The sequence below is a fragment of the Phoxinus phoxinus genome (assembly GCF_949152265.1).
Source record: "Phoxinus phoxinus genome assembly, chromosome: 13".
In the NCBI taxonomy this organism is placed as follows: Eukaryota; Metazoa; Chordata; class Actinopteri; order Cypriniformes; family Leuciscidae; genus Phoxinus; species Phoxinus phoxinus.
In genome coordinates, this window is record NC_136888.1 from 17,120,284 (window position 1) to 17,143,155 (window position 22,872).

At 37.6% G+C, this 22,872-nt stretch overlaps 1 protein-coding gene across 6 annotated transcripts in view; it reads right to left on the reverse strand.

Moving 5' to 3' along the window:
* Positions 1-22,872, reverse strand: part of chrm3a (cholinergic receptor, muscarinic 3a) — a 110,104-nt gene that overhangs the window by 4,679 nt on the left and 82,553 nt on the right. Inside the window, exon 1 of one of the 6 annotated variants that reach the window (XM_079633907.1) lies at positions 7,856-7,909. The exons of the other annotated variants lie outside the window; for them this stretch is intronic. The gene's annotated coding sequence lies outside the window, so the exon portion shown is untranslated. Of the gene's footprint in view, positions 1-7,855; positions 7,910-22,872 lie in introns of those variants that run through there. 6 annotated transcript variants of the gene reach the window in all.

The following is a 22,872-nucleotide window of genomic DNA, read 5'->3' on the forward strand; positions in this document are numbered from 1 at the left end:
TTACTATAGGGTTAGGGTAGGAATAGGGTTTGGTTTAGGGTTAGTTGCATGTAATTATGCCTAATTTATAGTTATTAAATGATATTGATATATGATGATTTATTGATGAATTATATTATATTATAATTATTACTATAGTAAATAAATGTAACATGTAACAAGGACACATTAAAATAAAGTATTATTGTGTAAAGTTAAAATTAAAATCTTGGTTCTATGGAATTTAAATTCCACTGTACAAAAATGAAAATGACTTTTGTCCTATGTGGAGTGGATTAAACATTTTTTTTTTCAAAAACTGTCAAAACTTGTGAAACGCAAACAATCTCAGGTACCTCATATTAATGGAGAAAAAAAGCTACTTTTTTATTTCAAAAGTGAATCGTAATAATGACCATTTTAATACTATTAATGATAATGTTAAATAATATTGTGTACAAGTCAAACGGTATGTATTTTTTTTTATGTTTTCACAAGTCAATGAAATGGTACCAGAGACTGTTGAGCTGTGGAGGTACACAAAAAAAGGTTTGGAAACACGGGTCTAGATCATCATTCAAAGAGATAATGGACATATAACACCAAGTTTATTATAAAAATTCAACAAAATTACTGTGCTATTTTCACAGAAATGTTAACCGCTGTCAATCTACACTAATTACATTCCATTAACTCAGAATACAATGTGTGCTAAAATGAGTTCATTTGCTAAAGCACAACCTCTTCATGTACTGACAACTAGCAGATCAAACTGTGCAGTTTCTCTAACAAACATTTTCAAAATAGCTATTATGTTCCAGTGAAAAGCAGAAGCGAGTCTCTGAGCTAGCAGGCACACGGACCGCAGGAGAAAATGTTAACATTGAGAAAGATGGACGAGGTAGAGGAAGTTGTTGCAGAGCTTTCCCAAAATGCCTTATGTCAGGGTTCTCATCTGTCTGTCTTTTTTCAATGTTTCCTCGTTTGTTTTGTGCCTGAGCACATGGCTCTGTCTCTGTTTGTGTTGGCCACGTGTTCCTCTCGTCCAGCCTCCTTGTTTCATGTTACATTGCCTCCTTGTTTAAGCCCTTGTTAAGTCTTCATGTTCTGAGTGTGCTCACCAGTTCCTCGTGATTACTATTTATTGTGTTTATCTTTTCTTCATGTTTTTCCAGTTCGTTGTAATTGAGTGTGTTGTGCTACCTGTGTCACTCATTGCCTCATTTGCTTTCTTACCCATTGTTCCAAGTTGTGGATTTTGTCGTATGTTGTTCCTGCCTACGTTTCCTGTTGTGTGGGTCAAGTCAATGTCAAATTCAAGTCAAGTTGGTCTTTATGCTTCATTCCTGTGCTAACCTCCTCTCCCACCATCTCTTGTCCCACCTGCTATGTGTCTCAATAAACTGTTTTAAAACTCATTCTGCACTTGAGTCCTCTCTCACTGTTCCTTGACAGCCTCATACAAACGCACAGTTAATCTCATTGATAGAGGCAGAGAATAGAATGTAACTGGCTCATGGCCAAAGACGGCTGAACGTCTCATCTATTCAGATGAAAATGATACGTAGTGCTTGCAAACAAATACACGCATCTTCTTTCTGAAAAAAAAAAAGACCTTACGAAGTGATGATCTAACTTCAGGAATAAGTCAAAAAGGCCGCTGACCGCTGCTCTGATAGGAAGGATGACAATCATAAAGCATTATTCAGCAGAACAGGCCTACGTTACTAAATATAGTCACCATAAACTTTAAAAGGAAAGAAAGGATTTTGAACCGAGAACATCGGTCTGAAAACTCTTTTTCATCTTGATCCGGCAGTGGGGCGCAAGGGGAAAGACAAAGACGAGAGTGAAAAGTGGGTGAGATGCAAGTTGGAACAACACAGCCTGATCACATTAAGAAAATACAACAAAAAAACAGCCTGATCACATCACACTGTCGCTAAGATACCTGGGCTTGAATATTTAAAACAGTGAAATTAATAAATGGATATGACCACTGTTACACACACACACACACACACACGCACACACGCATGCACACACACACACACAGACCAAAGACTCAGAGGTAATTAGCTATTGGATTCAATCGCAGTTCTACTACAGCGGAAACGAAGGGATAATTACTTTCCATTAGGCAGACCAAGAATACATAGATACTGTGTTCAAAACTGAGCGAATAAAGCTGTCACAGAATCTGGTTTGTTAGAAATCAATGTTGTCTGAAATGTTTTTTTTCTTTCAGTAGAAAAACAGTGCTTTTGCTTAACTAATCTCTATAAAATACATCAGTTTTTAATACATGAAAATAAACAAAGAGAGATATCTCAGTGTTTAAAACAGGCATTGCGACAGGAAATATCTGTTTAACTACTCAGAAAACAGATTCAGTTCCAACTTTTGAAACATTTCTTATCCATGTTGAAAACAGTTGAGCTGCTTAACATTTTTGTGGAAACCATGATAGATTTTTTTCAGGAATAAAGAGAACAGAATTAATTTAATTTTCTAACATTATAAATGCCATAACTGTCACTTCTAGTCAATTTAATCCATCCTTGAAAAACTTTTTGAAACTCAAAAATGAACACACAAGGTTTAGGAGAGATGTGTAGAGCGTTGATAATGATGATTTAATTCATGACTAAAAGAAATATCAGACTCGATACAAGTCAAAGCACAAATAAACTGAGCGCAGTGAACAGAACAAATTAAACACAGGCTTTGCACGTAAAGACTCAAACGCACAGCATCCGATGCGATAAATAAAACCTCAAAGAGAGTTTGATGTTAAATACAGGCTACTTGCTCATTCATCTGAGTGAGATATCAATGGCAGAGAGGGAATCAAATAACAAAAGATGGAGTCAGAGAAAAATCTAATTGGCATTGGGCTCTGATTCGGGCCCCTGCTCTCCTGCGTTCAGCTCTGTGCTTTTATCCTATTAGATTTGTGCTATGACCTGAAACACACGAGCTCAGATGGAGGATTGCAAACATATTTTGCACAAAACTAGTGACACGCATAGTCGTAATTCCATTAAGTCGTGGAATTTGGGAATTGTCTTAATTTCGGTTGATCCGCAAACAGCAGCTGATGAACGGGCTGTTGTCATGGTGACCATGGGGGATGTGGAGGGAAGCGTGAGGAGCACACAATGGCAAATGCAGTTAGAACCAACTGTATACACATAAACACACACCTATAGTTAATGTCAACTGTGAAATGCTTGGAAAAATTAAACTGTAACATGATTCAAATGTAAATGTCAGAGGGCAGGATAAGAGAAATAGATTTCCATTTTTTTCCCTCCTTTTTTTCCCGCGCGCACAGAGCGTACAAAAGCACAACAGCATGCGCTCGCGCACACACACACACACACACACACACACACACACACACACACACACACACACACACACACACACACACACACACACACACACACACGCACACAGCCTGAAGCCTTTGATGACAGACCTGAGAATCAAATGAACATCTGGAGTTTACATGCATGGCTTCAAACACATACTGTACATCAAACATAGTTTTTGTGTGTAAAACCACTCGTCTCCGCATTTAAAGAATTATTTGCAAGTCTGATGATGCCAAAAAGACACAAGCAATACTTCATATTCAGAAGTGAAACGCGTCTGTAAAGATAACGGACTGAAAACCGCAACGGCTGCTTTTGTTTTCGCGTCTTCTGTGGGAAAACACACTTATCAGTAAAACAGACGGGCATGTCTGGTGCTGTTTCCCCCTGGCGAGGTAGTTAAGTGTGAGGAGAGTGTGTAGTAAGAGGTGTGTGTGTGTGTGTCGTGTATTTCGGGGTAAGGCATGTGCTGGGAATGAGGATTTCTGAAGAATGATGATTAAATGTCAACACGTTCTTTTCCAGAGTTTGAGGGAGATCCGCGATTACCTCACACGGCCTTTAGCCGACAGAAATGTCAGCGGCGAGCGAATGCAGAACCTTGATCAATATGCCTGATTGGAATTGGAATTAACCACGGGCATGGGCATAATTATAGAAGCGAAGCCATAATTATCTCTTAATATCTCAATAAGACTCAATGGAGATCAGTGAAGCATTAGAGACTGCTCTCTTACAGATTATTTACTGATCTCTTATGATTAAAAGTGTTGGTGAGGGATTCATCCCTGAGCCACTTCCTTTTCCTCATTTTACTGCTGCTATCTGACATTCGACCCATATTTTTTAGTCCTTTTCAGTTCAGTTGAAGGTGATGTGTGTAATTTCAGCAAATGGTTTATATATATTATTTTGAACTATTTACATTAATACACAAATAAGCAATAATATCAGCTACTATTATTATATAAGAATTATTTTAGACTGCACTATTTCTAGATGATTTACCAAATAATTACATTTGTGACACTGTACAGACAGTCAGATGTTCTTTCTTTAAAGCAAGAGAGACAAAATAAACAACAAAATAAGACATTCAAAAATTCATGTTTTTTTTCATGGGATTTTTATATTCAACTTTTAATTCTTACACTGATAATATCATTTATAAAAAAAGAAAAAGAATAAAAAATAAAGAAATTTGAAGCATTTTCACCAGTGTTTGAACATTAATTTATATTGTTTAATAATTTGTACTTAGTCCAGTGTCAATGTTGCTAATTTTAGTGAATGTATTTACCATATCTGTGCGGTTCTCCATCTGGTTTCCCGTTTCCCTCAATCACACTGCCCTTATTCGCTTTTCTAGTAGTGTTTATTACCTGTTCCTAGCATTTCTAGTAGTGTTTACTACCTATTTTTGGTCAAATGTTCTGGTTGGTTGGTTATCAGGAAGCTGAAATTCTCTGCTCGTCTGTTCTCAGTATAAACCTCATTCCTGCCTCCGAGCCAGATCACCTGAGAGATGCTTGTATACATCGCCAGTGGTAAACAGTTTCTCTGTGAAGCCAAAGCAATTTGGTGACCTTATTACGGTCTAGATGAAAATGCCAGTCAGAATAAAATCTGTTACATCAGCACTCGATACTAGACACGGGGTCTTCTGTTGGGTTAGATTATTTCATCAGCATGATGGGCTAATTTACACCCTTCACCTCTGCATGTACAACAACCTGACAACACAAATTAAAGCGGATGATAAGGTGAGATACTGTACGTGCTACACACCGAGGCTGCAACCAAATAAAAAGTGATCATATAAGACTGGTAGAACAGAAAAGACTTTCCTTTATCCAGTCATCGACAGTGCATCTGTATCGACCCACCCCTGAAACCGCGGGTAAGTAATACCTTAATCTCAGGCAGGCCAAAGAATCCATAGACTCTGACAAGATCCACATCCCCAGGGCAGAAGCATCTCTCTCTCTGTCTCTCTCTCTCTCTCTCACTCTCCACCAAAAACCTTTGTACTAAAATGTATTCAAAATTTTTGAAACAATTTGGGAACAACAAACTATACGCACACAAAAAGCGCTTTCTCTGTGCAGAAATATAATTGTGTTAAGTTATATTGCATCATAACATGAATATAATATAATAATAATATAATATATACAATGATATAATAAAATGAAATAATACAATTTAATTTAATCTTAAATAAAAAAAGCTGGGAATCGATTAAAAAAATTAACTAATTAATTGCACACTTTGCTGTACTGCAATTTACGCATTTTCCCCAAGCTTGTAATCATCAATATTTGAACGTAGAATCACCTAATTAAATTAAACACAGAAAAAAAAGGAACAGAAAATAGCCCTACATTAATATATCAATATATTATTCTTCATTCAGTTCTATGCAACATACTAAGTTTTTATTTTTATTTATTTTTTTACAAATTATCAAAATAAAGTATAGTCCTACAAAGCTATTATTACCAGAGCATGTGATCAGAGCAGGCAATTTTACCATTGTTGCCCAGCATGGCTACCAGCTCCAAATTGTACATTATTTGAGCGGACTTGGCTTTTCCAGTGCGTGATCGGTACATGATTGAAGCGTTTGCGCTGACACACACACGGAACGGAGAGCACGGCGCACACACGGAGTGGAAAAGACCCGCTCGTCAAACCTAATCGCCGAACAGAGAGGGGCGGGGCGGCATATTTTTTTTTTCCTTTTTTCTCTTTCGGCCAAAAACCATTTTCGGCGGCCGAAAATTCGGTGCATCCAGCTTCTATAGTATTTTAATTCAGCTTTACTAATTGTAGCTACATAGTATCTTTGTTGTGTCAAACACACCCTTAGGCAACTTTTTAAATGCAAACATTCCTCCTAAAACTCCATCCTTGTCCTTCTCCATCATTACAGGGTGCACACACAATAGCAGCCGCAACAGGAAGTCATTAAAACGAGGCAAAAAAAGTGCTGCATCAATTGCGTTATTGTTTTGTAATGCGTTAAAAATCTCTAAATAATCGCGAAGATTAACCCCCAGCCCTATCTTAAATACAAAGTTCTGTCATGAAACTCTAGATGTCACAGGCCGATAGTTCCTTAACTCAATTTGATTGCAATCATATCATTCCTCAATAAAGCACAGCTGACTGGTTCCTGCTGTATCAGTAGCCAATGAGCTTTCTGCTCAACCTTCCAATACTTGGGTAGCATTTGCCTTAGCAGTGCAAAACGCTTTCAGAAACCCTCCACCTTCCCCAGCTCCACCTGTATAGATTACGCGTATACAGGCAGCCACGACGCCGAGCTACGTTAGATTTCACAAACGTAATTCCTATTGACCAGCTCACTTAGCACGGCGTTCGTGACTCGACTAGTCGAGACTATTTTCCAAGATGGCTCCTGCCTGTATACACATAATGTACTGTCTTTATAAAGTATCTTCTTATTAAACTGTCTGTACACTTACAAAGTTCTCAATGCTTCGGTTTGCATGTAGGGACCCTCATTATGCTAACGTGTTAGTGTGAGGCTATTTTGAGCCATGTTAGTGGTATTAACTAGCGATTTACTTTTTACCTATTCTATGCCCCATGTATTAGCGTTATAAGCTAATCTGTTTTTAGAGATAAAACTCTTTACATTTGATTATCATGAAAACGCATCCCAGAGAACGATCGACTCGGTAACCATGTGTTAATTACCCCTAGGTTCATTTTTCACCGGAATTGTCCTTTAATTTCGGCGTTTATAGTGTTGCCATAGAAATGCATAAATAAGAGTCTGAGGACGTCACGGGTTGTGTTGCCATCTCGTAATTACGGTTACGACATGACGTAAGACAATGAGATTGTTGTTTTGGTTCAGGGGGAAAATTGAGATCAATTTGTGTGTGCAACCCAATACATGTGTTTGTTAATTATAATCTGAGATATGATGGAAAAAAGGAACTACTCTGATAAAAGCAAGTAGCATCATTACTGACTTCCAGACACAAGATATCATGCTAAAAGAAAAACCACATGCTCGTATCCATAAAAAAAGATAATCTGCTAGATATTTAGATGCAGTAAATAGCAGGCTCAACAAGTCTTTGTAACCTCTCTTTCTTCTCCTTGAAGGGCAGACCACATGCAGTTCAACAGCCTTTTATTGAAGCACCAGAGCTGTGCTTCTGAGTATTACCCAGCCTCCAGGAGCACCCAAAGGAATGCTTACACTGGCAGAGATAAAGATAAACACGGCCACTGCAGCACAGGGTTTCAAACCTAATAACTTACATCTACTGTTTTTACTAACTGTGCTGGCATATGGCTATATTAATAAATCTAGAAGAAATTCCTGTAATACACTAGCTTATAGCTTGTGCATAGGACTGCACAATTAATTGAATTTGAAATCGTGATTACAATTATACGGATGGCACAATTATATAATCGTTTAAAGGCGCAATTACAAAAAAAAGTTCACTTACATTATTCTGTGTGCTTAAGATGTGTTGTTTTTCTTTCTACGGCTTATCTAAAGGGTTTCCCCCCCATTGTTTGACATTTGAGGCTTAATTCTATAGAAAAGCAACAAAAGGGAAGAGGGAAGAGTGTTTTCAGCTTGTTTATTTTGATATAACAATATGGCATGCAGTGGCTTTAAACAATGGCATAAAGCTATTTAAAACATCATTCAATGTAAATTGTGATAATCGTTATTTATAATCGCAATTACAATTTCAAGGGAATAACCGAAAATTATTATTTTTCGCCATAATCGTACAGCAATTTGTTGGTCATAAAATCGCAGTGCATTACAGGTCTATAACAATGTTAAGCTGTGTAAACATATGCCACCCTTTGTGTTGTGCTTGAGAGTGCATAAAATAATTAAAAAGTACAGTATGCAACTGAGTACATGAATACACATGCATGTTTAAGTGCATGCTGGATTGCAAATAGCATGTGTGTGCATACTTATGTTGCAGAAAACACATACCTGCATGTTTAGCTTGGTGTGAGAAGGCTAGATTTACAAAAATCTCTTCAGTGTGTGGTTGCAAAGCAGACCATTTCAAAGGCTCATGGGATTTCTGTGATTCCTCAGAAGAGAGTTTAAGTAGGGGTAAAATAGAGCCCACCATGCAACTGAATCCATTGCCTGCAGTGGCACAAAAATAAATGAGTTTCCACCTAGTTACAATTAGCACTTTAAAATGCTGAAAGTGCGATCGTTTACATGCATTTGGAAATATGCCTGGTTATAATGCTCTACCCCATCATTTGATGAGCTATTGCTTCCAAGATCAAGGGAAAAGTATACAAATGTGAAAAAGGAGCAATCCCAATTTTTTTCTAATAATTGTCTTGTTTGCACTGAATGAATGACCATTATTTAAAATTTTCACAAAGCATTACATCAACACATTCAGCACCATGTTAAACCGGAATGTGAGTAGTTAGTGAATGCTAAAAACAGTTCTGTGAATTTTTATTATAATTTAAAATAACGGTGTTCTATTTATTCCTGTCAATGTGATCGCAAAGCTGAATTTTCAGCATCATTACTCCAGTCTTCAGTGTCACGTGATCCTTCAGAAATCATTATAATGGGATGATTTGGTGCTCAAGAAACATTTCTTATTATCAAGGTTGAAAAAACTTTTTCTTTGACTATAGATAATTCTTTGAAATTCTTTGATAATTATGGTGCTCCTAAAGCCCGGGACACACCAAGCTTCTTGGCCAAAATGCTGCGCTTGAACACACCAAAAGGACTAAAGGCGACTGTCAACTAGCATGTGCGTTCTGCACCTGGGTGTAAGTAAATATCTGTCTATATCAGCAGGTATTAGTCTATTTTCGTCATTCAAAAAGGGAAACCGAAACTAGGACTGCAGATATACAAACCATAAACAAAGCAGCGCTTGCTTATTACTATTTTGAATATCAATCACGCTCATCACTTTCTTCATTCCAGTCGGCTCATGTTATTATGAAATTATTCATGCATTCAAATGCTCAGGTAAGATGACTTACCTGAGTTATATTTAAAAATAAAATTATAACAGACTTCTGTCTGTACCGTCTTGACTTTGCTCGCTTTCGCTTTTATTCGCTACTCGTTCGCTAAGCTGAACAGCCGATCAGAGTTCTCTCTCTCACCGACTGTCCGACAATATGCAGTTCAACATGCTGAATCAGCCCAAAAAACCCAGACGGCGTCCGACTACAGCCAACGGTGCGGAAACACACCAAAAAAAATAAGCTTGGTGAAAAAAACTAAAAAACTCAATTTGGTGTGTCCCGGCCTTAAAAAGGAAATGGTAGTTGGAACAAAATGTGAAATGGTTTTGCGTTCCCCCACAAATGTTTGCATTCTGCCGTGAAACTTTGCGTTCCATCACAAAATGTTAGCGTTTCCCAAGAAAATTTGCATTCACTCGCAAAGAACACAAAAGTTTTGTGAGCGAACGCAAATTTTCTCAGGGGAATGCAAACATTTGCGGGGAACGCAAAACCATCTCATATTAGGGGCTCAGTAGATGAATAGAAAGAACAGTCTTTATTCGAAATAGAAACTTAATTTGATTTAAATCAACTTAATGCGTCCTTGCTGAGCAAAAGTATTATATATATATATATATATATATATATATATATATATGTATGAACACACACACACACTATATAAAACAAACACACATTTTCTTATTCTGATAAAGAAAAGTCTTCTAAAAATACGCATTTTAATGACGTCATAACAATCATCATTTCTTAAACACATTCTGATCATGCCATTCTGTAAACTTCCTCCACCATGTGTGCCTATGAATTCTCTCCATATCCGTATGTTGCACAGTGATAATCAGGCCTTACATGGCATCCTGAGGCAGGACTCTTGCACAGACCTGTCTGAGAAAAGAAGCACACTCAGTCTCCAGTGTAAACACAACAGCGGGAGAGGAATGCTCAAGCTGGGAGCAAGAGAGGTCTTATTGTAGCTTAGGGACGCCCATTGATGCAGCTTAAATCAACAGCATGTAAGAACGGAAATGATACACATGTGTATTGGTCATGAATGCATTGTTCTGATGGATGGGATGACTGTGGTCCTGTTTACACCTGGTATTAACATCCACCTCGGGCAATCACAAGTGGTCAGCCGAACACACATTGCTGTTTACACCTGGTAATAACATGCATCTCAAACGCGTCTCCTGTGTCCATTTGTAATCATATTTTGAGGGAGAAGTATCCTTCTGATCTTAGTTAGTTAGAGAGTTGACAAAAAAATGTTATCCGATCAGCGTGTCCAGTTTCGGAGGTAGTCGAGGACGCATTGTGATCGGATCTCAGTGTAATGTAAACGCAATCCAGCCATCGTGTCTGCATTCACAGGTGGACGTCATTTAAATCCCCGCCCAGTCTCCCCACGTGCTGACAGAAAATAATGGCCAGATGCAGTTTAGACAATAAATAAAATTTATTTGAACCTTACAATAAACGTCAATATTTAAAACAGTTTATTTAGACTTACATGACACTGTGTGTGTCATTTTTTTTCATTTTAATTGTGCAACATTATCTGAACGAGGCAATCGCCTGTACAATCACAGCTGTGATCATGAGATCTTAATGAAGAGCGTGCGCTGCTTTGCCAAAGGAATAATGGGAATAAACTTTTTAAAAAATTATGTTTTAAATGTTGAATGTTTTTATTGTTTCAGCATGTTTATTAATCTCCCATTTCTGTAAATATAGTCATTGCATGCTATAAGCTTAAACCCTGATGATCGATGATGTGACTTAACCATGGTTATTTTTGTATGATCAACTCTGGAAATATTCCTTCATTTAAAAAACGTAATTTGATTTAAGGATGGAGATTGCACAGGAAACTAAAGTGAGTGAGTGAAAGCAATTGGGACATTGCTTCATTTTTATAATCTTTACTCTTATTGGTGTCGTGCTACAGACCTAATTTAAATATTAAGCAGGAAACAGAAATCCGATCGGTTATCCAGATACAGAGGCTACTTAATATGAACAAATGTAAACGCACGGTGTCCTGATTTCCTAATGATCCGATCTGCTTGATCGGATCACGGTGATCGCATGTTAATGCCAAGTGTAAACGCAGCCTTAGTCTTTGTGAGTTCTTGACTTTGTATGTTGTTCTGTTCTTGTTCCTGTTTCCGAGTCTTGTTACTGAGTCTATGTCGTTTGAGTTTATTTAATAAAGTATGCTGCATGTGGATCTGGCTTCTGCCTCTGCTTCAACCTTAGTGTTACAGAACTACTGTACAAAAGAGCCAGCAGAAAATTCCAGAAGGACTGGCCGAAATAAAGATGTTGTCAATGGTTACATGAGCACTGACCGGCTGCTGACGGCCTGGAACTCACATCTTCCAGAACATCTAAACAAATTTTCAAACAGGCACTGTTTATACCGATATATACATCTTATATTTGAGCTTTAAACAACTACATTTTCGTCATTCTCTGCATTTCCTGACACAATAACAGTAAAATTATAGTGGCTTTGCTCTTCCATTATGACATTTGCTGTGAGAAAAGCTGCCAGTATAGACCCGGCAGAAACAAGCGGAGTGATACAAATTGTGAAACGGTTTCCGTGTGATATTAGTAGAATATTGCATGGATGGAAAAGGCTGCAGATTTAAGAACCAGAACGAACGGTTGTATATAATAAATATAATATAATATAATATAAATGAGCAATATCACATGAGGAGCAGTGCGACATGGGAGTATAGCTGTGATTTGGCCGGTAATCACAGCGTGCTGATATATAGCGATATCGCACGGCTACGAGTGTGATTTTGCATTTATACAACAGTTCAACAGCACAACTGAGTAAATAAATAATAATCAACAATGGAGAGTCTTTGAAAATCCTCGTTCGTGAAGAACTACGTCCTTCTGTCACTTCTGTCTCAAGTTGACAGTTGAACAGTTTAGCCTAAGCCTCCGTTACTAATTCTAAAACGCCACTTTAGAAATAGTAATGAAAAGTTGAGTCGCTTCAATGAAGCTTATTGTATTATGTAGAGTAGAGTATTGTGGTATTATGAGAAAGAAATCGACTAAACGAGTGTATTACCTGCATCTGAAAAAGCATTCAATCTTCAGGTCAATGTCCATAATATGATATTCATTATAAAAAAACAGTTTGTTGCATGTCTGCTGAGGAAAGTGATATTTTTGCCTATGTCCCTTTAAAAGATTTCCCATGACAGCTCTAAAACTACTTCCTTGTTCTGACTCATCTTTGCTGTCATCTAATGGTGAAATAATGTAACTTTCACTGAAGTCCATTCACGATCACTAACGGACCATTTATCAATACCAAATATGGCATATATAAAATAATATTTATTGAACAAAAATATTTAAATCAACAACAATAGCCATTATAAAAGACAACAGTAAAACAACACAAACAATGCAGTCAAACTTACAAAAGAAGTGCTCTTGTACAGGATTTAAGTTAAATATAGCCTAGATGCCCAGCAGCAAATTGCCGAAGGACTGACCGAGATGAACCTGTTCTCTGTGGGAAAGTGTCTAAACAAATTGTAAAGTAGGCGCTATGTTTATATGAGTCTCATATTTGAGGTTTATATAACTACATTCTTGTTAAAACTCTTAACACTACATTTCAGTAGTATTTAAAAAATATATATGGTGGATTTGCTCAGTGCTGATACTGGGGGGATGTCGCATGGCTGGAAAAGGGTCTCAGCCAATTAGAATCGAGAACCAGAAAGAACTGTGGTATAACATAATCATGGGCAACGCGAACTGTAAAATTATGTATAAATGTAAAATTTTAATTGAATGAATTAAGTCATATTGTGTTGTTAAATATCAGGAAACTTGAGTACATTTATGTTCCTGCATATTTAAGGGTGAATAAGTGATATCCTACTGCGATCCAATCATTGAGCATGAATGTTCTGTGGCCTATGTGCTTTTATCTGATGAATGAAGTAAACACATACAGCATTCTACTTGAGAGCTTGGGCAAAGGAAAACAACTCACATTTGATTCCTTGCGAGGATGTATTATTCCCTGTGAGTTCAGTGCAATTATTTTCCACAGAAGCAAACTCATCTCCTCTGGATATGTCTTTGGATATTTCATTGACTCCTGGGTTGAAGCAAAATGAATGTTCCCTTTTCCCTTTCATCCAACCATAACCCTGCAGCCAAAATTGCATTAAATATTCCTTTTATATCTTCACCTTCGAAGGGCAGTGCCTTGTAATTGCTTGGCTGTGCTGTATGCCAATAAATAACTAATAAAAAAAGAGAGGGAAAAAACAAACTCTGATTTCTGGTCATACTTGAACAGATCCTGGGAGACGTGCATTCTGTATTCATTACAATGACACCATGAGGACATGCTTGAAATTTAGTCTGCTTGAAAAACATAACATCTGGGAAAACAGTTGGGGTTTTTTTTTCTGCAGCGTACAAAATTTATCTGCAAGCGATGTGGACACAGAGTGTACAGTATATTGGCAAACAAGATGCCTGAGGTGCCATGAATATTTAAGAGCTCTTTTAATTTAGAAACAGCAACAGTGAATAGTTGCACTTTATTCAGATGAGGGTCTTATCAGGGACAGATCCGTAATCACCAATACCTGGCCGTCTGAGACTGTATGTTTACGTTCTCACAGTTTCTCGTATGAATGTTTTGGCAGAAGTGAAAGGAGAAGGAATAAAAAGGCACTATGTACACACTATTGATAATTCATATCGACCTGCAAAACCGCATGCCAGTGGAACATGTAGAATTTCCTGAAAGCGTGGAAGGCAAGAATGCTGGTGATAGATTAGTTGTGCTGTTGTATTAATGGTAGGCACTTAGTGTCTTGGTGGGGTGTCACAAGCGAGGCCAGCATACAGCATACATTATTTAAACATGAAAACGAACAAAGAAAAGTGATTTTCTTTTTCTTGAAACAAAAACTGATGTTATTTACTCAATGAATGTTCTTGCTCATTCTGTGAATGATTAATCATGTTATTCAAAATAAAAAAATAGTCTGTGTAATCTTTAATCAAACAAATAACTTCTTTCCTTCTTTGCTTTTACTTAGGCTGCGTGGGTTATTGGACAATGCTAACAAATAGCCAACTAGACCTTTTAAAGTCCCCCTGTAGTCAATAATTGTATCCCTTAAAACTCATCTTTGATCACCAAAATTACATATTTAAAAGTTTTTTCCTTGAAAAAAAATCTTCATGCCTTAAAATAGCTTGAATGTAACTCTACACCCTTGCCTCTTTAGTATATGCGGATCTATGAATATGCAAATTAGCCCCGCCTCCACTCCCTCACACCAGCTCTGAGATCCACTCGTTGATGATCACACGTTGACGTGATTGGTTACAAGGTAGTTGGTTCGTTGCAGTTTTAAGGAGAAAATGTTAGATGTCAGTTTGTTTTTGGACTTTATTCTGTGTTCAGTTTCCCGCCACTCCTTTTTTTAAATCATCACTGTCGTCATTAGTTCATTTGGTTCAGCTGTGTGTCGTTTATTATCTCATTAGTTCTCTTTGTCTGTCCCATGTATATATTCCCTGTGTTCTGCCTCAGTATCTCTTGGTTCTCATTGATGTTCGGTTGTTTCTCCTGCGTTTTTCATTGGCCCAATGTGTTCGATGATTAAAATCTTCCTTCCAACGTACTTCCTCACCGTGAGCATTTCTCAGCACCATCAATCGTAACAGCGTTCCCACTCGAGTATCATGAGGCGGATCACTGCACATTTACATAAAGTCTGCTCAACTTTCTCACGTTGCCAGCAGTCACTGTCACTCGTCACCTCAAATCATCAACTCTCTTCGAAAAATGAATGAATTCCAGTCACTTTTGTGATGATTTCCCTGTTTATAATTTCCAAATGGTTCAGTTGGTGCCATCTCATTAACAGCCACCGAAGAGGTTACAGAAAAAACAGCAGTTTCTGACACTAAAACAGAAATGGAAATGAAGCAGTTTCAAATGGAGAAATACTGAAATCCAGACTCGTGAGATGGCTCAACGAAATCTAGGTTTCAGATTTTATTAAAAGAGAAGAGTATAATATCTTTGATGCCAAATATTTTTCTCCTAGTCGCAGAGACACAAGTACGCCATTCCTAGGCTGATTTCCCAGATAACTGTAAACACTGTAGCTCAGTAGTGCTTTCAAAACATTGCTGTTTGTTCCAAGATCCAGGCCAGACTGACACAGCAACACCATCCCAAGCCAATAGCACAAGATAAGGGTGAAGCTAACAGTTTGTCTGGCCAATGGCAAATGGCGGGCGTGTTCCTATAGCAATAATTATTTTTGCAACACTGTGGCGCATAAATGACACATTTCACCTTTAAATGTGGCAGTTTTAGCCTACTATAAGTGTAATCTCTAAGAATGGTGAGCGTGTATCGCATGCATCATTTCAGCACAGTTAGATGCTAAGAGAAGTGCACATATTATATTGAACAAAGAGCAGAAGTGAACCACTGACAGGCACTCAAAACCAAGCGTGTCACTACAATAACAAACAGTACATCATTCTCTTTGCTGCATATTTTTGTTCCAGAGAGATGCTTAAAATATCACCAAAATATCTGATGACTATATCAAGTAAATATTAAATCACCAAACTCAAAAGTATTTCCTTTTTTTATAGCATGCTTTACAGTCGAGCAAGCTGAGAAAACAATAAAGCATGCTTGTCTAAACTGTTTTCGATCTCTCATTTATAGCATTAGGAAGGTTAATTGGCAAGGTTCATGTGAATAAATGATTTATTGATGTCAATGCTCTGAAACTGTAGCATTTAACTAAATATTTTGCAACAAAGTAACTTCCTAATGCTACGCTTACATTACATTACTGCAGATGAAATGGCTAAGGACGCAACAGCCTGCCAAATGCTCTGAGGAGAAAGAAAAACGGAGAGAGTGAGAGCCAGAGAAAAATACAGGTGTTTCTATTACCGAGAACCTGCACATCAGAGTTTCCCCTAAAGTGTGAATCAATTCAATATTAAATTGTATACAAATTTAATGTGGACTGCGAGAGGTGCAGAGCTCTGATCCCAAACCTGCAATAATAATACGTCTCTGAAGTCCTCCCCTGAGATACCTTAAATCTACAAACCTGACCAAATGAACTCTCGGCTACTTAAAATGTGTTTTTATGCCTGCTCTTCCCCGTGGAGAGCATTATCTTAAGGCTATTATGTATTTCTCTCACTACTGTAATGTGATGATAACTAGCAGGGGCTTCCACGGGGAGATGGTGGAGTTATCTTGAGTGCCTGACAGGGAGCTGATAGTGTTGCATTACTGTGGTTTGTGGTCCTGAATTCCCAACACATTCCCAACTAAATAAAATACCTTACACCAGCTTTTTAGCTGCAGCCGTGGGTTATAGCATTTAAACATAAGGCATATGCTGCTGCGTACTGATAGCTGTCTAAGAACAATATATGGGTGGTCCATATACAGTATAAAAGAAAAAGCATCAAGGAAACCTTTAAACTCATGAGGACCTGGACAGGTATGATAATGCCTAGCTGAACTGTACCATACAATAAATGGGTTTCATTCAAAAAATGACAACCATTGACTGACACCCATACTATCTGGACCAAAAGACTAGCAGTAAAGCCCTATTCACACGGGATTAGTATGATCTAGGGACCTCTAGTCATTTGTAATAATTGCGGAGGTTGTCTGTGATCTTAATCCCGTGCGAATCGGCCATATCTGTAAATTGTAAAGTAATATGACCGACCATATTTCGGCGAACACCGACGTGCTGTGATAATATTAGTCCCGTGCGAATCGGCATCTCTGATTTTGTCCAGGATTTGGCGGGGCTGTATTTTTTTTTTTTTCACGATATTTCTTTCCTTTGCGCCTTTTTATTTATTGATCATATCGCACACTGACACCATATAAAATTTGCAGAAAAAAGAGAAAGCTGAAAACCATCAGAAGAGCGAAGACAAAAAGAAAGATTAGATGGATGACATATTACAGCATGCGTGAAGTAACATTCTTCTGTTTATGATATATCATGCGTACATCTAGAGGCGTAGCCTATAACGACAAGACATTTCCAAACAATAGCCTATCAAAAATAATGCACAATCAAGCAAGGGGGTTTCACATCATAATTCGAATTTAATGTTACAAATAAATCAAACGTAAACCTTGAGCTATTAGATTTTAACCTGGTGAAATGTTTTTTTTTTATCCATCTAACCAGACCCTCAACCATACGCAAAAAGCCATAGTCGCCCACTGAAAACAGATTTCCACTGGGCTAAAATAATTATAATATGGGTATAAACTACAATTTTTATATCCGGGTTCCGGGAGAAAAGTCAGTAAATTCGAGTAAAATCACAGGCTTCGCTTATCCCGTGCGAATGCACCACACGAAATTCAGATGTCGGGGGGGTAATTTCTAAATCACACGAGGTCCCTAGATAATACTAATCCCGTGCGAATAGGGCTTAAGGCTAATAACCTCTTGTCAATCAGAATAGCAGCAGATTTATTTCTGGACATTTTTAGCAGCACTTTGAAATGCTTTGAAAGAAAATGCACAGTCAAATGGTACTGAATATTAAATGATGCGGTGCCATACATTAAATGATTCAGAAGGGGCCACCTCATTGTTTTACCTAAAGCAGTGGTTCTCAAACTAGGGTACGAGGTGACAGAACGGGGTTCGCAAACAAAATGCTGAGTTTTGCCGTTCATTTAATTCTACCCCACCTTAAAATAACATCAAAACTGAGCATGTATTTCTAGCAAGTAAAATGCCGTAAATACATGACTTCCAATCAAATGACATCATCTTGAGGTAAAAACTGTCCGCATCCACATAAGCAGTGTGCATTTGATGATGGGTTGCGTGCAGATTAGGCTGCCTTTCCAAATCGCGCTATACTGCCGTTCTCGACAATGTACCTTTGTAAAAGTGGGGCATTAGCACTTACTAGCACGAAGAACAAATATAGACACAGACACATAAACATCCCCTGCTTAATGTTGATCACATTATACGAATATCCACACGATTGCAAATGTGACATTGATTTTATACAGCGGTTCAACAAACGAAAGGTATTAAGTGAGTTTAATTTTAACCACAGTATTGCCAGTATTTTTTTGCAACAAAATAATAGCTCCAGTGAAAGCCACAGCAGTGTTTGTGAACGAATCTGCGGCTTTGAACAAATCGTGAGTCGATGATTTATTCATAATTACAGCCACTTGCTTCATTACTGAATGAATGAATGACTCGATGACTTACTCATAAAGACAGTGACTTGCCGCCACCTACTGGCAGTTTTAATTTAATATTATAAAGCATCACTTCGTCGTTTTAACCACCATATTTCTCTATTGAAATTTTTATTTATTTAAAGCATTATTTATTTTATGAAGGTATTTGTAAAGGTAAAAAATGCACTGGAAAATCGATTTAAGGGGGCAAATAGTGTCCCTTACTGAAAAAGGTGTGACTGCAGAGAGGAGGTACGCAGAAGGATGTTAAAAGCCTCAGGGCGCACGCCACTCTAAAAAGTTTGAGAACCAATGACCTAAAGTATTGAACACAAATGATTGAACCATTTACAGGCACTCAAAAACAAGTGCACAGTACATATTTTTGTTCCAGAGAGACACTTAAAATATCTCCAAAATATTTGATGACTGTATTAATTAAATATTAAAGGGTTAGTTCACCCAAAAATTACACACCCTCATGTTGTTCCAACCAGTAAGACTTTCGTTTATCTTCGGAACACAAATTCAGATATTTTTGATGAAAATCTGAGAGCTGTCTCACTCCTTCATAGGCTTCTAGGCAATTTCATTCTGCCGGTCCAGAAAAGTTAGTAAAAACATTGTTAAAATAGTCCAAGTGACTAAAGTGGCTCAACCTTAAGTTTATCAAGCGACGAGAATACTTTTTGTGCGCAAAAAACAAACAAAAATAACGACTTTATTCAACTATTCATTTTCTTCTGTGTGGGCCTCTGATGCGAGTTCACGAGAGCGCCACGACGAATGCGACCTATGAAATAACATTTTAGTGATCATAATTAATGTTGAGATTTTTTTTAAACTTTCAGCAGGTAAAAGTTGTGGGACATATTTTGTCCCATGCCTCAAGAAATGCCTTAGTTCATCCATAGTACATCCGAGTGAAGACAGTTTGCGAAGTAGAGCAGGAAGGGCATGCCATGGCACAATGAAATAATTAACCAAGAATAAAAAACAAAAACAATTGGAAGCTAGAAATCATTCCGGCGGAATTATGTTCCACCTGATTACGGCGTGATTACAGTCTGATGAGAAATACACAACTGCCAAATACAATAACAGGGTGCAGACATATGCCTATCAGGACTTAATTTGTGAGACATTTGGCAGAGGCTGTTAACCTTCTGAGAATGATGAAGGATATGGCATCCAAACTTTGCAGAGAGTTCAATCCCACAGTAATCCTAATGACACTGAATTCTGTCCTCTAGCGAATAAAAAACCTTCATACACAGCTCAAATGTAGTGTCAACTAGCCAAGGTTAAGGACTTGTGCTCTACTTTGTGTGGGACTTGCAACTAAAAGAAACCTGAATCCAGAAAAATGATATGTCGCTCCCCAAGCCCCCAAGGCACTGATAGACCTGAAAATGGAAAAGCTCTTGAACTGAGCAAGCCAATCGGTGTCATTCAGGTCGACACTGGAGTTGAAGCTCAGGCACCGCGAGCCAATTTGTGACGGATCAATAATTTTGTCAGGGAAACAGTCGAATAGGGATGGGATGGGTACAGAAGAAGGGCATGGTGTCTTTCAAAGACGTTGAGGGGGGGGGGGGGGGGGGGGGGGGGGGTCTCTCTTTAATTTCCAAATGATTTGGCTTAATTTAGGGCTGACAATGTAATTTTAAATTGCAATATGCAAATAAATATTTGAAAATGTATTAAATAAATATGTAGCCTACTATATTTTCTGGAATATAATATAATACAAATAAAATGGAACTTATACACATGGTGTGATTTGTCTGCTTTTTCTTTCAACAATGAAATTTTGACCCAATGACTTATTTGACTTATTTAACTTATAAAATATGGTATGCATGTTGTGTGTAACATATGTTCAGTTTTGGTTTTATTTTAACTGTGTTCCCTTTGCTAGTTTGTCTCCATAGTTGTTCTGGTTACGTTTATTATCTCTGTGTATTTAAAACCAGTTTTTATGGTTCGGTATTCTCTATCACGATCACGATTCATGATCGTAGCTGTACGACTAAATTAATAGGGAACAAAACAGTCTTTAAAAAATCCACAAAGAATACACAGGAGATCGCAGAAGACAAACTTGAAAAAGTAAAAAAAAATATTGTACTAAAGCATAAAAAATACAATAATATGTTTTCCAGAGATTTAGGAAACATGCTAAGTTCACATTCTTGTTTCTCCAAAAAAAAAAAAAAATGCTAAAGCCAATTATTCTACTTTGAAATGTGTTCCATGTCAGAATGTCAGAATGTTTTGGTCTGTGTGATTCCGCCCACTGACAATTTAACCAATAGTATTTCGACACCCCAGGTTGCCAGTTGGCGGAAAACACCGCGTATTGTAGCCACGGAAGCCAGCAAACAAACTGCGTCAGAGATCGCAGATTATACTCAACCTAGTAAAAAACTTAAACTGTTAAAAATAAGTTAAAAAATGATTAACTATGCACTAGTTTCACATCTGAAAAGATTTAGAGGTAGAAATTTCAGGAAAAAGTGCAATATACACATTGTAAACAGGTAATTAATGTGCTGGGGGGTTTTTTCACCCTCCACTGACCTTCGTCTCACATTTTTAACTGCAAAAACGCGTTCTGTGTGAACTGGTCCTTAATCTGTGCTTTGTCGCTTTTAAGAAACCCAAACCACTTCCATATAATTCATGTTGTGTTACCTCTTTTCCCCCAAAAAATGTTCTCACGGTTTGAGGGTCACACAGGGTTTGGTTTCGCTTTCGTTTCCCTCGCCGATGTTATACTGAATTCTGTGACCCACCGAATTATGTGACACTAGTGGGAGCTGTATTGTCCTAATCCTAATCCCAATCCTAACCCTTACCCTACCGTCACAACAGGGCCTAATAGGGTCACATAATGCGGTGAGTCACAGTGGCTCACGTTTATTTCTGTTGTGTGATAGACTGGTAGGGTCATCCATATTGAGTAAAAATGTCCAGAGCTTATTATTATTATGAATATTATTTGAATGAATTAATGAGATCAACCTTGGATCAAATAGACAGTTCACAAACCAAACTAAGTACAAATTGCTGATGTTAACCACTATTAACTAAGAATACTGTGGTTTTGCCAATTCTAAAGAACTAAAAGATAATTGCTTGAATAAATAATTGCTGAAAGTTCCTTATGTAACTATTTCTTACATCTTCTTTTTTTAAGCCTGAAATAAAGATGTATTATTCCTCCTAATGAGATTTGGCTCAGCCGTAAAAATGAATCCCTCTATTAAAGCATATGTTGCACTTTCAGCACAGAGAGATTCTTTCCAGTTTCAGTTGAGGAGCTAAAGTACAGAGCAGTGAACCATTCAGGCTGATCATAGCAGCAGCGCATTCACAACAAATCACATTTAACTGAGTGTATAACGATTGCTAATCTAAATGTTTCTTCCTGTGGAAAACTGCATGGACCATAGACAGGTAATTGCCGGAGACACATCATAAATACTACAGAGCGCAGACAAAACCCAGAAGCCTCAGGTATGTCATTTAAAAAACCTTTTCCTCTTAAATTGTCTCCTTAGTAATTTTCTTTTACTACTGCTAGTTTGAAAAGTGACTGAAATATGAAATAGTGAAATATGAATATGAACAGAAATCCAGGCATTTTCCATTAGAATCAGCTGTGTCACTGTGCGCGTGCATGTTTTGAGGGTGTGCACGAGGCTGCACTTGAGGTGTGACCTTGTACATCTGCTGCAAAAACAGGCATCCTGGGACGGAACGAATGTAGTGGTGGGAATGCACCACATCAACAGCTAATGCTTCTGGAAGAAAAGTTAGAGGGGAGGGAAGCACCGTACAGGAACTTGGCATAATCAACTCTTGGTTTGGATGGGTCTAGACACCTAAAACATACACAATCGTGCAAAGATGGAATTTATGCCTCAAGTTAATGAAAAATAATAAACAAGGAACACTAAGAATGGTCTTTATTTAAAACCGCACCGTAGCAACATGACAAAAAAAGCATCAGTCTCCATCACCACTCAATTAAATTTCTATTTCAGAAATTAGATTTCTGTTTTCATGGTATCCAAAAGCATTCCACAATGCTGATGACATGCAATGTTTCATTTACCACTGTTCCTCATTAAGGGACCAACATAATTAAGGACATCTTAAATT